Source organism: Diceros bicornis, chromosome 26 (assembly GCF_020826845.1).
Source record: "Diceros bicornis minor isolate mBicDic1 chromosome 26, mDicBic1.mat.cur, whole genome shotgun sequence".
Taxonomy (NCBI): Eukaryota; Metazoa; Chordata; class Mammalia; order Perissodactyla; family Rhinocerotidae; genus Diceros; species Diceros bicornis.
In genome coordinates, this window is record NC_080765.1 from 14883234 (window position 1) to 14895905 (window position 12672).

The 12672-nt window shown below is 43.8% G+C and overlaps 1 long non-coding RNA gene across 1 annotated transcript; it reads left to right on the top strand.

Annotated features, from left to right (window-relative positions):
- The first annotated feature begins 535 nt into the window (after window positions 1-535).
- LOC131422328 (uncharacterized) lies at window positions 536-9850 on the top strand. Its single transcript, XR_009224071.1, has 3 exons — window positions 536-623; window positions 8934-9150; window positions 9719-9850. It is a non-coding gene; the product is annotated as an uncharacterized LOC131422328 (long non-coding RNA).
- The last annotated feature ends 2822 nt before the right edge of the window (window positions 9851-12672 follow it).

Sequence of the window (12672 nt, forward strand, 5' to 3'; positions counted from 1 at the left end):
GCGGGGAACGGCCACGACCAGGCCAGGGAAGAGATGACGATGGACAGTGGCAAAGGGAGTACACAGGGCAGGGGGAAGGACTTACCTGGAGATGCGTGGAGGGCGCCACCCCTCCAGGGTTTCCCAGGCTGAGGCCAAGAAGCAAAGGGCCTCGCGACAGGAAAGCGCCCTGCGCCCGGAGGAGCGGGGCAGATGCTCGGGAAACGTGCGCTGCGCGGGGAGGGGACGGCGCTCAGGCGGAGCTGGAGCTCGGAGGAAGGTCGCGCACCAGGTGGCAGGGCCAGGACCTGGGTCCCAACCACCACCCTGAGGATCGCAGGTCCCCGGCTCCGCCCAGCCCAGCCACCCCCCCTGGCTGCGCCACTGGGGGCCCTCAGCGCCTCTGCCTTCAGCCAATAGGAAACCTGGCGGCGGGCGCATTCACCGGGGCGTGCGGTCAAGGGTCACACAAGTTGGCCTCGCCCGGTGGCCTGGGGAAGTGAAGCGGGGCTGGCGCCGGCGGTGATGGCCCCTCCGGGTTCCCTGCTGGGCTGCCCAGGTCAGGGGCGAGGGTTCTGGACGGCGGCCGTGTGCTCGCGGAGCCGGCAGGAGGCGGCGGAGGCCGGGGGCGCGCCCGTGGGCCGGTAGGTGGGCGAGCGCGCGGCCCGCGCCGACCGCCTGCTCGTGCGGGGCTGCAGCTTCTCGGGGCGCACGGCGGCCCCCCTACGTGCTGCCCAGCTACTGGCAGAGCCGCTCCCCGGGCCCTCGGCCTCTTGGAGAAGCTGCGACGCTGGGGGGTGAGAGTCCGGTAGGGCGCCCCTCGAGCCGCCGCAGGCCCGGGAGGGGGAGGCGGCAGGGGCGCTGCCCGCCTTGATGGAGGCGCGGAAACGGCGGGGTTGTGGCGGCCCGTGGCATCCGCACCTTCCCCGGGGGTCGGCGTTGTCCCCACAGGGAGCAGAGGGAGGCTCAGAGAGGTCAAGGGACAGGCCCCAGGCCCCACAGCTGGTAGGGGGACGTACAGTGGGTTCCACACTCCAGCGGTCGGCCCCGGAAGTTCTGACGTTAGGACAGCCGGCTGCCAAGCTCCAGGACCCTGCGGTCCGGCTGGAGTCGGTGGACCAGTGGGAAAGGAAGCGTTAACTGGAGCAGGTACAGGGATGAGCGAGGAAGAGCGGGGGTCCGCACACACTAGGGTGTTTGCACAGGAGGCGTCTGCCTTGACTCAGGTTTGAAAAGATGGCAGCAGAGGGCGACCTGCGGGCGTCTTCTTTCGGAGCCAACAGTCAGAAGAGCAAAACGAGGTGCTTAGGATAGGTTCTTGTTGGGGATGCTTGTGGGAATCTCGATGCGGGATGAAAAAGCAGCAGATTGGACCAGTTTGGCTTCTGACGTGTCTGTCAAGGGTAACAAGCGATCTTGAAAAGGGGAGATCAAGAGAAACAGGGAATTGAAGCTCCAGAGGAATGACAAGTTGGGTTGTTTTTTCTTAACATTGACTTGTAAGAGTTATTTGTGTGTGCTGGATAGAAGTCCTTTTTCATATACATGGTACGTGCAGATATTTTCTGCCAGTCCACGGCTTTGCTTTTGATTTTCTTAAGTGTCTTTTTTTTTAAATGTTTAAATTTTAATGAAATTCAGTTGATCACTTTTTCTGCTGTGGATTGTGTTTTTGGTATGTGTAAAAAGTCTTTGCCTAACCCAAGATCACAAAGATAATTTTCCTAGGTGTTCTTTTTGGAGCTTCATAGTTTTAGTTCTGTTTAGGTCTATGAACCAGCCATTTGAGCTGGTATTTGTGTATGGTGTGGGGTAGGGGTCTTTTTGCATGTGGATATCCCATTGTCCTAGGATCATTAGTTGAAAGACTATCCTTTCCTTATTGAATTGTTTTGGCACCTTTGTCAAAATCAGTTGCCTGTAAAGAGTAAGGGCTTATTTCTGAACTGTCAGTCTGTTCCGTTGATCTATATGTCTATCCGTATGCTAAAATTATGCTCTTTTGATTACTGTAGCTTTATAATAGATTTTGAAATTGGGAAATGTAAGTCCTCCAGCTTGTTCTTGTTTTTAAAAATTGCTTTTTCTATTCTGAGTCTTTTGATTTTCCACGTAAATGTTAGGATTAGCTTGTCAGTTTTTGCAGAAGTACTTGCTGGGATTTTGGTAGGGATTATGTTGAATTTGTAGATTGATTTGCGCTCAAATGCCCTCTAGAAATTCTTGAGTTTTCCAATCCATGAACGTGAAATGTCTCATTTAAGTAGGTCTTTAATTTCTCACAAGTATGTTTTGTAGTTTTCAGTATACAAGTCTTGCATTTCTTTTGTTTCAGTTATTCCTAAGCATTTTATTCTTTTTGATGGATTTTGAATAGATTGTATTCTCAACTTAATTCTTGGAGCGTTCCTTGAGCGTTCTAGTGTATAGAAATACCTTTGGTTTTTGCATATTGACCGTCTGTCTTTTGACTTTGCTGAACTTGTATATTAGTTCTATATGTTGTTGTGTATTCCTTAGAATTTTCTACATACAGTATCGTGTTGTCTGGTTGTCTGTGAATCAAGACAGTTTCACGTCTTCATTTCCAATTTGGATGCCCTTGTTTCTTTCTCTTGCCTAATTGCACTGGGTAGAGCCTTCAGTACAGTGTTGAATTGAAGTGCTGTCCGTGTTCTGTTCCTAATCTTAGGGAGACAGCCTTCAGTCTTTGACCATTGTGGGTGATACGAGCTGTAAGGTTTTCACAGATGCCTTTTATGAAGTTGAGGAAGTTCCCTTCTTGTCCTACCTTGTGTGGAGTTTCTTTTCCTTTTTTAAAATCCTGAAGAGGGACTAGATTCTGTGAAATGTTTTTTGTATATCTGTTGAGGTGATCATGTGATGGTTGTCCTTTATTCTATGAATAGGATATATTACGTTAGTTGATTGTTGGATGTTAAACCAGCTTGCATTCCTGGGAGAAATTCCTCTTGTTCTTGGACAATAATCCTTTTTCGACTGGGTTGGTTTTGCTAACGTCTTATTGAGGATTTTTTTCTTGTGATGTCGTTGACTGGTTTTGGTATCAGGATATTCCTGGCCTCACAGAATGAGTTTCTGGAAAAGATTGTGAAGAATTGGTGTTATTCCTTAGGTAAATGTTGGGTTAATTTACCAGTGAAGTAAGTCATCTGGGTCTGGACTTTCCTTGGTAACAAGAGTTTGTTTTATTACTAATTTAATTTTTTTAAGCTTGTTATAGGTATATTAAAATTTTCTGTCTCTTCTTGAGTCAGTTTGGGTAATTTATGTCTTTCCAGAAATGTGTTCTTTCCTTGTTTGTTATCTAATTTGTTGGCATAAAGTTGTTTGTAGTCTTCACTTATGATCTCCCACAGTTCTGTAGGTTGGTAGTGATCTTCTCTCTTTAGTTCCCGATTTTGGTAATTTGCATTTTCTCTTTTTTCCTTGGTCAGTGTAGCTGAAGATTTGGCAACTTTATTAATGTTTTGAGAGAACCAAATTTTGGTTGAATTCGTTTTCACTATTGATTTTCTATTTTCTGTTTCATTGATTTATAGTTCAATTTTTACTATTTCCTTTAATGCTTGCTTTGGGTTTAGTTTGCTCTTCTAGTTTCTTAGGGTGGAGGGTTTGGCTATTGTTGAGGTCTTTTTTCTTTTGTAATGTAGGTATTGGAAGCTACATTACAAGCTTTAAACTTCAGTTTAAAGCTCAAATTATGAGTTTGTCTCTAGGCACTATTTAGCTGCAGCCCATAAATTCTGATATGTTGTATTTCTTCTGTCTTCATTCCCCTTCAAGTAGTTTTCAGTTTTCTTTGGAATTTCTTCTTTGACCCTGGAGTTATTGAGAAGTGTTTAATTTCCAAATATTTATGGTTTTCCTAATTTCTTCATTGTTTGATTTCCAATTTCATTCTGTTGTGGTTAGAGAACATGCTTTAATTTCAGTCCTTTTAAATGTATTGAGACTTTCTTTTTTCGCCTAGCATATGGTCTGTCCTGGAGAATGTTCCCTGTGTGTTCTAAAAGGATGTATATTCTGCTGTTGTTTGGGTGGAGTGTTCAAGAGATGTCAGGTCAAGTTGGTTGATAGTTTCTGGGTTAATCTATTGTTTGTTCCTACTATTATGCACCACCCAGGCAGCTTCAGTGTTCCTCATTAGCCTCTCATTGTTTTCAACAAACATCCCAGGAGGAAAGGCTGTTTGCTCTGGGTGATATCTGCATCAGGTCAGAAAAATAGAGCCTTGTTAATGGGGTCTTGCAGGGAATCACCATGCAGATCAAATGCGAGTTCTCTGGGAGTGGGGCTTTGCAGTTGTTCCAATCCTTTTCTGCCTCCCCAGGTGGCTGCCAGACTGCTGATTTCCACTGAAATTGTGAGCTGTTGGTGTTGAGGGCTCCTGCAGAGCTGAGGAGAGGTGGATGGCAATAGGTCAGATTAAAATGCCACCAAGCTTGCTGTTCTGACTGCGAGTCAGCTGCTTTCCTGGAGTAAACCTCCCCCAGATTGCTTGAAGTCCTTGGTTCTTTGTCAGAGTTTTGAAAAGTGGATTCTGACAGTTTCCCCGTGTTTTTGTTGCTCCACTATTTTCACTGACGTTGCTTAGTCCATGTCCTTTGAATGTAGTTACTGATGTGGTCGGATCACATCTGACATTTTGCTCTTTGTTTCTTTATGTCATTTTTATCTCTCTGCTCTTCCTTTGAGGCCCTCTTTTGTGGTTGATAGGTATTTTTCTAGCGGACCTTTTAAATTCCTTTGTTGGGTCCTTTAGTATATTTTGTTTGTTTGTTTGTTTAGTAGTTGCTCTTGGGATTAAAATATGTGTCTTAATTCATCATAATCTACTTCTGGTTTTTAGTGACCTAATCCTGAGGAAACTAAGGCAACTTTGTTCCAACATTGCTGCATTTCCTCCTCTCTCGTTTGTGTGGTTGTTGTGATATATACCACATCTTTATACATTTGAAGCCCAGCAAAGCAATTTATAATTATGATTTTGTGCGATTGTCCTTTAAATCTCTTAAGGGATGAAGATAGACAAAATATGTTTGTGCAGTGTTTTATATTTACCTTTATAATTACTTTGACTGATGTTCTTCATTTCTTCTTGTGATTGTTACTGACCATCTGCTGTCATTTCCTGTCAGCCTGAAGGACTTCTTTAGTTCTTGTTCAGACACGTCTGCCATCAGTGAATTCTGTCAGTCTTTGTTTGGTAATGTCTTTATTCCATCTTCAATTTTTTTAAAAATGTAATTTTGCTGGATATAGAATTAATGCTTGGTTGACAGTTTTTCTTTCAGACTTTGAATATGTCATTCTATTCGTTTCTGGTCTCCATAGTTTCTGATGAGAAGTGAGCCATGAATCTGATTGTTGTTGCCTTGTACCTGATGAGTCCATTTTCTTTGGATGCTTTCCAGAGTTTCTTTTTTAACAGTTTAACTGTGTTTTGTTGAGCATCTTTGATCTGTAGATTTATGTTTTTCATAAAATTTGGTAGGTTTTCTGCCATTCTTTCTATAAGTGTTTTGTTCTACTTTCTTTCTCTCTTGCCCTTCTGAGACTCCCATTTCCTGAGTGTTAATACACTTGATGTGCCACAGGTCTCTGCAGCACCATTCGTTTTCTTTTTCAGTCTTTTTTTTTGTTCTATTTTTCAGAATGAATACTTTCTATTGGTATTTCTTTTTTTTTTTTTAAAGACTTTTATTTATTTATTTATTTATTTATTTTCCCCCGAAACCCCAGTAGATTGTTGTATGTCATAGCTGCACATCCTTCTAGTTGCTGTATGTGGGACATGGCCTCAGCATGGCCGGAGAAACGGTGCGTTGGTGCGCGCCGTGATCTGAAACCGGGCCGCCAGCAGCGGAGCGCGCGCACTTAACCACTAAGCCACGGGGCCAGCCCTCTATTGGTATTTCTTCAAGTTCACTGATTCTTTCTTCTGCCATCTCAAATCTGCTGTTGAGCCTATATAGTGAATTCTTTATTTTGTTATTTTACTTTACAACTTTAGAATTTCCATTTAGGATTTTTGTGTTTGTATTTCTGTATTCAGCGTCCGTATTTGTCAAGTCATTGTCATCATGTATTCATTATGGTTTTTAACATGGTCTTAAAATAGTCTTTGAACAACACTTCATTGAAATCTTTGATAAATCTAACATCTGGGTCCACTGTGTGTCAGTTTCTGTTGTTATCCCCCCCAGTATATGTCACTCTTTCTTAATTATTGTATTTTTTGTTGTTGTTAAAAACTGGAATTTTTCATGATATATTATAACAACTTTGGATTCTGGTATTTTTCATGCTGAAATTCTTTTTTTTTTTTAATTTTTATGGACTTGATCTATAGCCTCAGTCTCCTCTGCTGTGCGTGGCCACTGACATCTTTGCTCGATTTCTGTTTTGTCCCCCTCTCTCTTGTTTTTTTAGCCTGACTTCCTGAGGGTTTCCCCCCATCTGCATACCTTTGTGGTCGGGCAATGATTTGGGCAGAGGTTGTGCTCAAACACTTTGAGCTTGTAAGGTTTCTACCCTCTACCTTTGGTTCTGTGGGTAGGTTGGGACCTCATCAAAATTCAGCCTCTTTTCCAGTCTCCTCATCTTTGCTTTCCACTGGTGCTCAGATCTCATCTGTCCATTCGTGCTGTTTCCCAGTTGGTGTGGGTGTGTGCAGAGCCTTCTGTGGCTCTCTCTTTTCTAGGATCTTCCCATCAAATTGCTGGCTGGTCTGCCTCTCCTCTTGCCCCAATCAGGATTGCAATCAGGCTCGTCAAGTTGTGCATTTTCCCTGTTTGTTTCCTACTAGTTTGCCGCTGGGCCTGAGTTTGCACCCTCCAGTTTCAGCATCCAATGTAAGTCTGTGCTTTCTGGCAACAAAGCTGAAGGTTTTCATGGCCAGCCCTGCCCTGTTCAAACTTCTGTGCTAACTGAGCTGGGGGGGATGAACAGCATAAGACAGGAAGTCTGGAGACTGCAGCTGTTCTTACCTGTAGTTCTTGCAGTCTTCTGTGAATAATTCCTCAGTTTATTTGTGTTTTATTGATTTATCAGACGGTGAAGTGGTGTTTTTAAAATAATTTTGTCCATTTTTGTAGTTCTTTTTTGGTGAGAGCTTCGCTAACCTCTTCACTCCACCGTAGTTGGAAGTGCTCTCCTGGCACATTATTATAACACACATTACTGAATGCTGACTCTGTGTCAGGTGTTGTTCGAAGCCTTTTCTCATACTAGCAGATTTAATAACACAGTAGGTGCTCACCAAGTATTTGTTGAGTGTTGAATCAACAGCTACCACAAGCAATGAGAGAAAGCATAGAGTGCTGGGCATCCTCTGTGGACTCGCTTCTTTTCTATGTTTCCTGCCGTGTGGTCAGGGGCTGGCTCCTGCCTCCCCAGTGGGTCGTTTCTGTGGAGCTGAAGCCATTCCCGAAGGCCAGGGAACTGAGCTTTTTGACTCACACAAGGGTGCATGTGTATATGTTCCCTGTGAATGTGAGGAGAGAAAATATCACAGGGCAAAAGGAGGGATATGTCACTTTGGGATGACTTGATTAAACAAGTCACCAACAAGTCAAGTTTAAAGGAAATATTTAGCTAGCTTTCTTCAGGCCTTGCTGCAATTAAAAAAAAAATCTTATTTTTTTGCTGAGGAAGTGTCACCCTGAGCTAACACATGTGCCAATCATCCTCTATTTTGTATGTGGGTCGCAGCCCCAGCCTGGCCACCAACAAGTGGTATACGTTTGCATCCTGGAACCGAACCCAGGCCGCCCTAGCAGAGCGCGCCGAACTCACCCACTGGGAACTAGTCCACAGGGCCGGCACCCCCGCCAAGAAAATTCTTCACATTTGCTCGTTATTGGTCAGCTGGCTTTTCCTAAGGATTAGGTTTATATATAGTCTCTGAGACTGACTACAGAGGCCTGTGATGAACTGTAAATAGCCAAGAGACAGTCGGGCATCCTTTGGATGACCATAGAATTTGTCATCCAGTTTGTTCAAGAGTGAACGTTGGGACATCAGGTGTAAGCTAGGACTATCCCAGGCCACCCGGGAAGGTGCTCACTCTGGGTTTTTTGGGGAAGGAGCCAATTCTAAAGCCAGGCTGCCTTTGGCTTCAGCCCTACCGAATCCTCAGTTTCCTTACGTGGCCCGTGAAAGTGAGGATTGATAACATCACATCGTGTTTGGGTGAAACACCCAACAGAGTCACTTGGCTGTGAATGTGTCACTGTCGCTGTGGCTGTGGTATGAATGCTTCTTCATGGCAGGGCTTTGAGAATGTCACGGTGCAGCATCAGGGTCAAGAGGGTGCATTCTGGAATCAGACAGCCTCCACTTCTTAGCCGCGTGACTGTATTAGGCAAGTTACTTAATCTCTAGGAACCTCGATTTTCTCCTCCATCGACTACTCTTCTTACTACCACCAGTAATGATAGTGAGTACATACTGTCGCTCTTACACGTTAAGTCAGGTACTATTCACTGTAGGGGATTTAGCTCTATTAACTCATTTAGTCCTGACAGCAACCCAATAAGAGAGATATTATTCTGAACTCCAGTTCACATAGAGGGAAACAGTCACAGAGAGGTGAAGCAGTCTGTGTCAGGTCACACAGCTGGTCAGGGTCTACCAGCTGTAGACCCTCTGGTGTTGCCAAGATTCAAACTAAGGTAATGTTCAACTTGACTGCTTTGTGAGACTGTGTCTTGGTGAATGGGGAGGATCTGATACCTAGATCCTTGGGTGAGTGTGAAGATGAAATGAGATAGTGCATCTCAAACACTTAGCATGTAGCAAACATTCCATAAGTGTTGGTTGCTGTGTTAATAGTGTGTGTTCTTGGAATGAGTAAACAAGCTGCCATTTATTGCTGGAAAAACTGGACGTCCCAGATCAGTGAATGCTTTATGGGAACTCTTTTTCAGATTTCACCTGCCGCCTGTGGCCATGGATTCACACTGCTGTCCTCTAAAGCTAAGGATGGGACGAAAGTTTGGGGGTTGAGACTCAACAGAGATTCTCAGTTTGGATTTCACAGGAGCCGAAAAGAGAAGATTGAGGCTCTCCCCTTGGCTTTTTCTGCTGTGATTCGCTGAGGAAGCTCCCTCTGATTTTCAAGAATCTGATGGCATAAAGCAAACCGTAACAACAACATAGATGGAGTCTTGAAAGGCACATTGTTTGGAACTATCTGGACTAGATTATTTTCAGGCTGTTTGGTAAAGGTCATTTGCTGATAAGTAGGGATGTTATTTTTTGGCCCCAGAGTGATGACCTTTCTTTCCTCGCTTGAGATAGCCTGAGACACTCTACAGTGCCTAGAATGTGGTCTGGGGAAAAAATTCAATGAAAGTCTTAAGATGGAGGCTTTATTCCAGATATTTGTAATTGGATTATAAAATGTTAGAAATGATTTATGATATTTTCAGAAATAGACACTAGTCAATCAATATTATGAGGACAATATGAAACATTTCTTAAAATAAAGGGAAATTACCCAGAAATACATACTGGACAAATCTTTCTTTTCATTTTTTTCCCTCTTCCCTCATTTGTATGCAAATGTCTGTTTATAGAATTTTGATCACAGTGTATATTTTGTTTTCTGCCTTTTTTCACTGAATTTCATATCAGAATCCTTTTACCCTTAGTATTGAAGTCTTTATTGGCTGTAGGATGCCAAATGACGTTTCTTTTTACCTTTTGTTAGGAATGATTGTAGACATACGCAGAAGTGGATGGAATAGGATAATGCACCCAATGGGCCATCACCAGCTTCCACCATCGTCAGCTCATGACGATCTTGTTTTACGCATTTCCCCCATGTTCTCCCTCAGGAAATTTGGAGCAAATAATAAGAAAATTGATTTCATTCATAAATATTTCAGTACATGTCTAAAAATATAAGGACTGAAAAGAGTGTTAAGTATAGCATCACACCTAAAAATAATTAACAGTGTAATCCCTTAATATCAAATACTTTGTCAGTGTTGACACTGACAGTTGTCTCATAAGTGTCAATAGATTTTTATTTTATTTTTAAAAATTTATTTGAATCAAGAGCCAGATAAGGTCTAGACATTGCAAGTGGTTGAGAAGACTTTTATAGTCTTTTAAGTCTGTTTGAATCTTTTTTCCTTGAAATGTATTTAATGAAGAAATGACATTGTTTATTCTATAGAACTTTCCAGTCTGCAGTTTGTTGAATGCATCCCTGTGGTGCTGTATGACATGATCCTCTGTCCTCTGTATTTCCTGTCAATTGGTGGTTGGACCTAGAGCCAGTTTCCCTTTCAATGTTATATATTAACTTTTCCCAGGCCCTTAGGGGTCTATGCAGATAGTAATGGGGGATGTGAATCACTTGTCAGTATTTTAAAGTACTTCATATTTTCAGCTACTAATATGAGCTAACAACATTGTCCATTTTCTTTGATTTTGCCTAGAATCACATCATCTCATTGTGATAAACCAGTTATTTCATGCAGATCAAAAGCTCTGTCTGCAAATTATATCAGTCACTGATGAATATGGATGGGCAAGTGTATTATTATAACAGTCATAATGCCATTTATTTGGTAGATGAAATGTTTTTAAAGATGGGGATCATAGGAGAAGATAGGGGGTCATTAGTGAGGAGTATGTTGAGAACCAGTGCGTTCGCAGATCTTCTCCTCAACTCCAGCCTCCACTGTAAATAGTCAAAAGTTCATTGTTTAAAACCTGTCAGAGGAATTCCCTACGTAGACCAATCTGGCCTCTCCAGTAGGATTATAAAGAACAATAAGTTTCTTCTTTAAATCCTTTATTTTTTATTTATTTATTTATTTTTTGTGAGGCAGATCAGCCCTGAGCTAACATCCGATGCCGATCCCGTCCTTTTTGCTGAGGAAGATGGCCCTGAGCTAACATCTGTGCCCATCTTCTTCTACTTTATATGGGACGCCACCACAGCATGGCCTGACAAGCAACGCGTCAGTGCGTGCCCAGGATTAAGCCAGTGAACCCCGGGCCGCCGAAGCCAGCGCGCACACTTAACCACTTGCGCCACCGGGCCGGCCTCAAATTTCTTCTTTAGAGTGATTTCTAGACAACATTCCCCCTTACTTGCTTATTTAAGAATTAAAATTTTCTATTTTGAATAGATAACATATTTGCATAATTCAGAATCCTAATGGCGCCATAGAACATATGATGAAGAGCCTGCTTTCTACCTCTGTCCTCCCAGCATCATGATTTTTCTCCCTGTCGACAACCTGTGTTAACAGTTTCCAGTTTATCCTTCTGGAGAGATGTAATGCATGTGCAAGCAAATGCGTCTACAAATGTATTGTTTTTGCTTCCTCTTATTAGAAGTGGTGCCATATAATATGTGCTGTTCTTCACCATACCGAGAAATCCTAGTGGCTATTGCAGAAAGTGGCTATTGCTTTTACTTTCCTGAAAAATTCAAATGGTGTGAAATGACATGTGAAGAGCTTTCTTTAATAAGACTAAGGATGCTTTTCAGTAACCCCGTGTGTCATGGAGGCAGTGTGGTTAAGTGGGTTGGACTTGGGGACCAGAGTTCTGGTCCTTGCTGTGCTACTAACTTATGTGGCTTGAGTAAGTCGTTCCGATCTCACTGTGTAACAATGTGGGGGTGGGACAGTGTCATCTCTCATGTTAGAAGTGCTCTGACTCTGCGTCAGTGCACTGGCCCTGGTTGTGTTTGTTTCAGCGAGGGGAGACGCGTGTGTTTTGGAGCTCTCACCTGTCCCACTGCCTCTGGACAGACCTCAGGAGACACAGGTGCTACAGGTCTCCTGCGGCAGAGCCCACTCTCGTCCTGACAAGACGGTGAAGGATGTGAATTGACCTGTTCAAGATTGATGGAGGGTGGGGGGACCACTTTCTTGCCATAGGGCCTGAAGTGGCCCATTTGATTGAGCCACATCTGATTGTGAAGCTGTTGGCATTTCCCGAGCAAATCAGGAGCATGGCTCAAGAGACTGTTGGGCAGACCTTGCTGACTCTTTTCTGTTCTCTGCTTTCTGTGGTTCTTGGGAAATCTCAGGTGTTTATAAACATGACAGTGCACACCAGGCAGCCTCATCAAGGCCTGCCTTTGTTGTGAAGTCACTGAGCTGGGTTACGTGTGTAAACGGCTTTTTCTATGGTACTGAGAGAAGCCTGTTGGCTAACACTTCCTCCAAGACGTGGGGCTTTCAGACTCCAGGCTGCTGGGTAACCCCGACCGTCTCCAAAAAAGCGGTGATTCCAGGGAAGGCCAACTTGACGAAATTCATCACATTTCATTTTCTGGCTAGGGTGCTTTGTAGGAAAAGGCGAAGGTGGTGTTTAGGAACTCTTTCCAGAGGGGACTTGACCTTGAGGGCAACCTGGTGACAGGTCCAAAGAATGGGGTTGCTGAGCCTTTCACAGGAGGTGCTGGCCCCTCATGGAATTCCTGAGAGGCAGAACGAGAGCCCAGAGGGGAAGCAGAGGGAAAGTACAGGTGGCCCAGCCTGTTGCAGCAGGTCTGCACCCAAGCATGCCTGGAGGTGTGCCTGCACTGGCTGGGAATATTGGAGATGGAAACCCAGTGGCAGTTGGGTGAGCAGTTGGACTAGGACCACTTTCCAGACCCCCTTCCAGTCCTGACATTCTCAGATTCCCCAAACC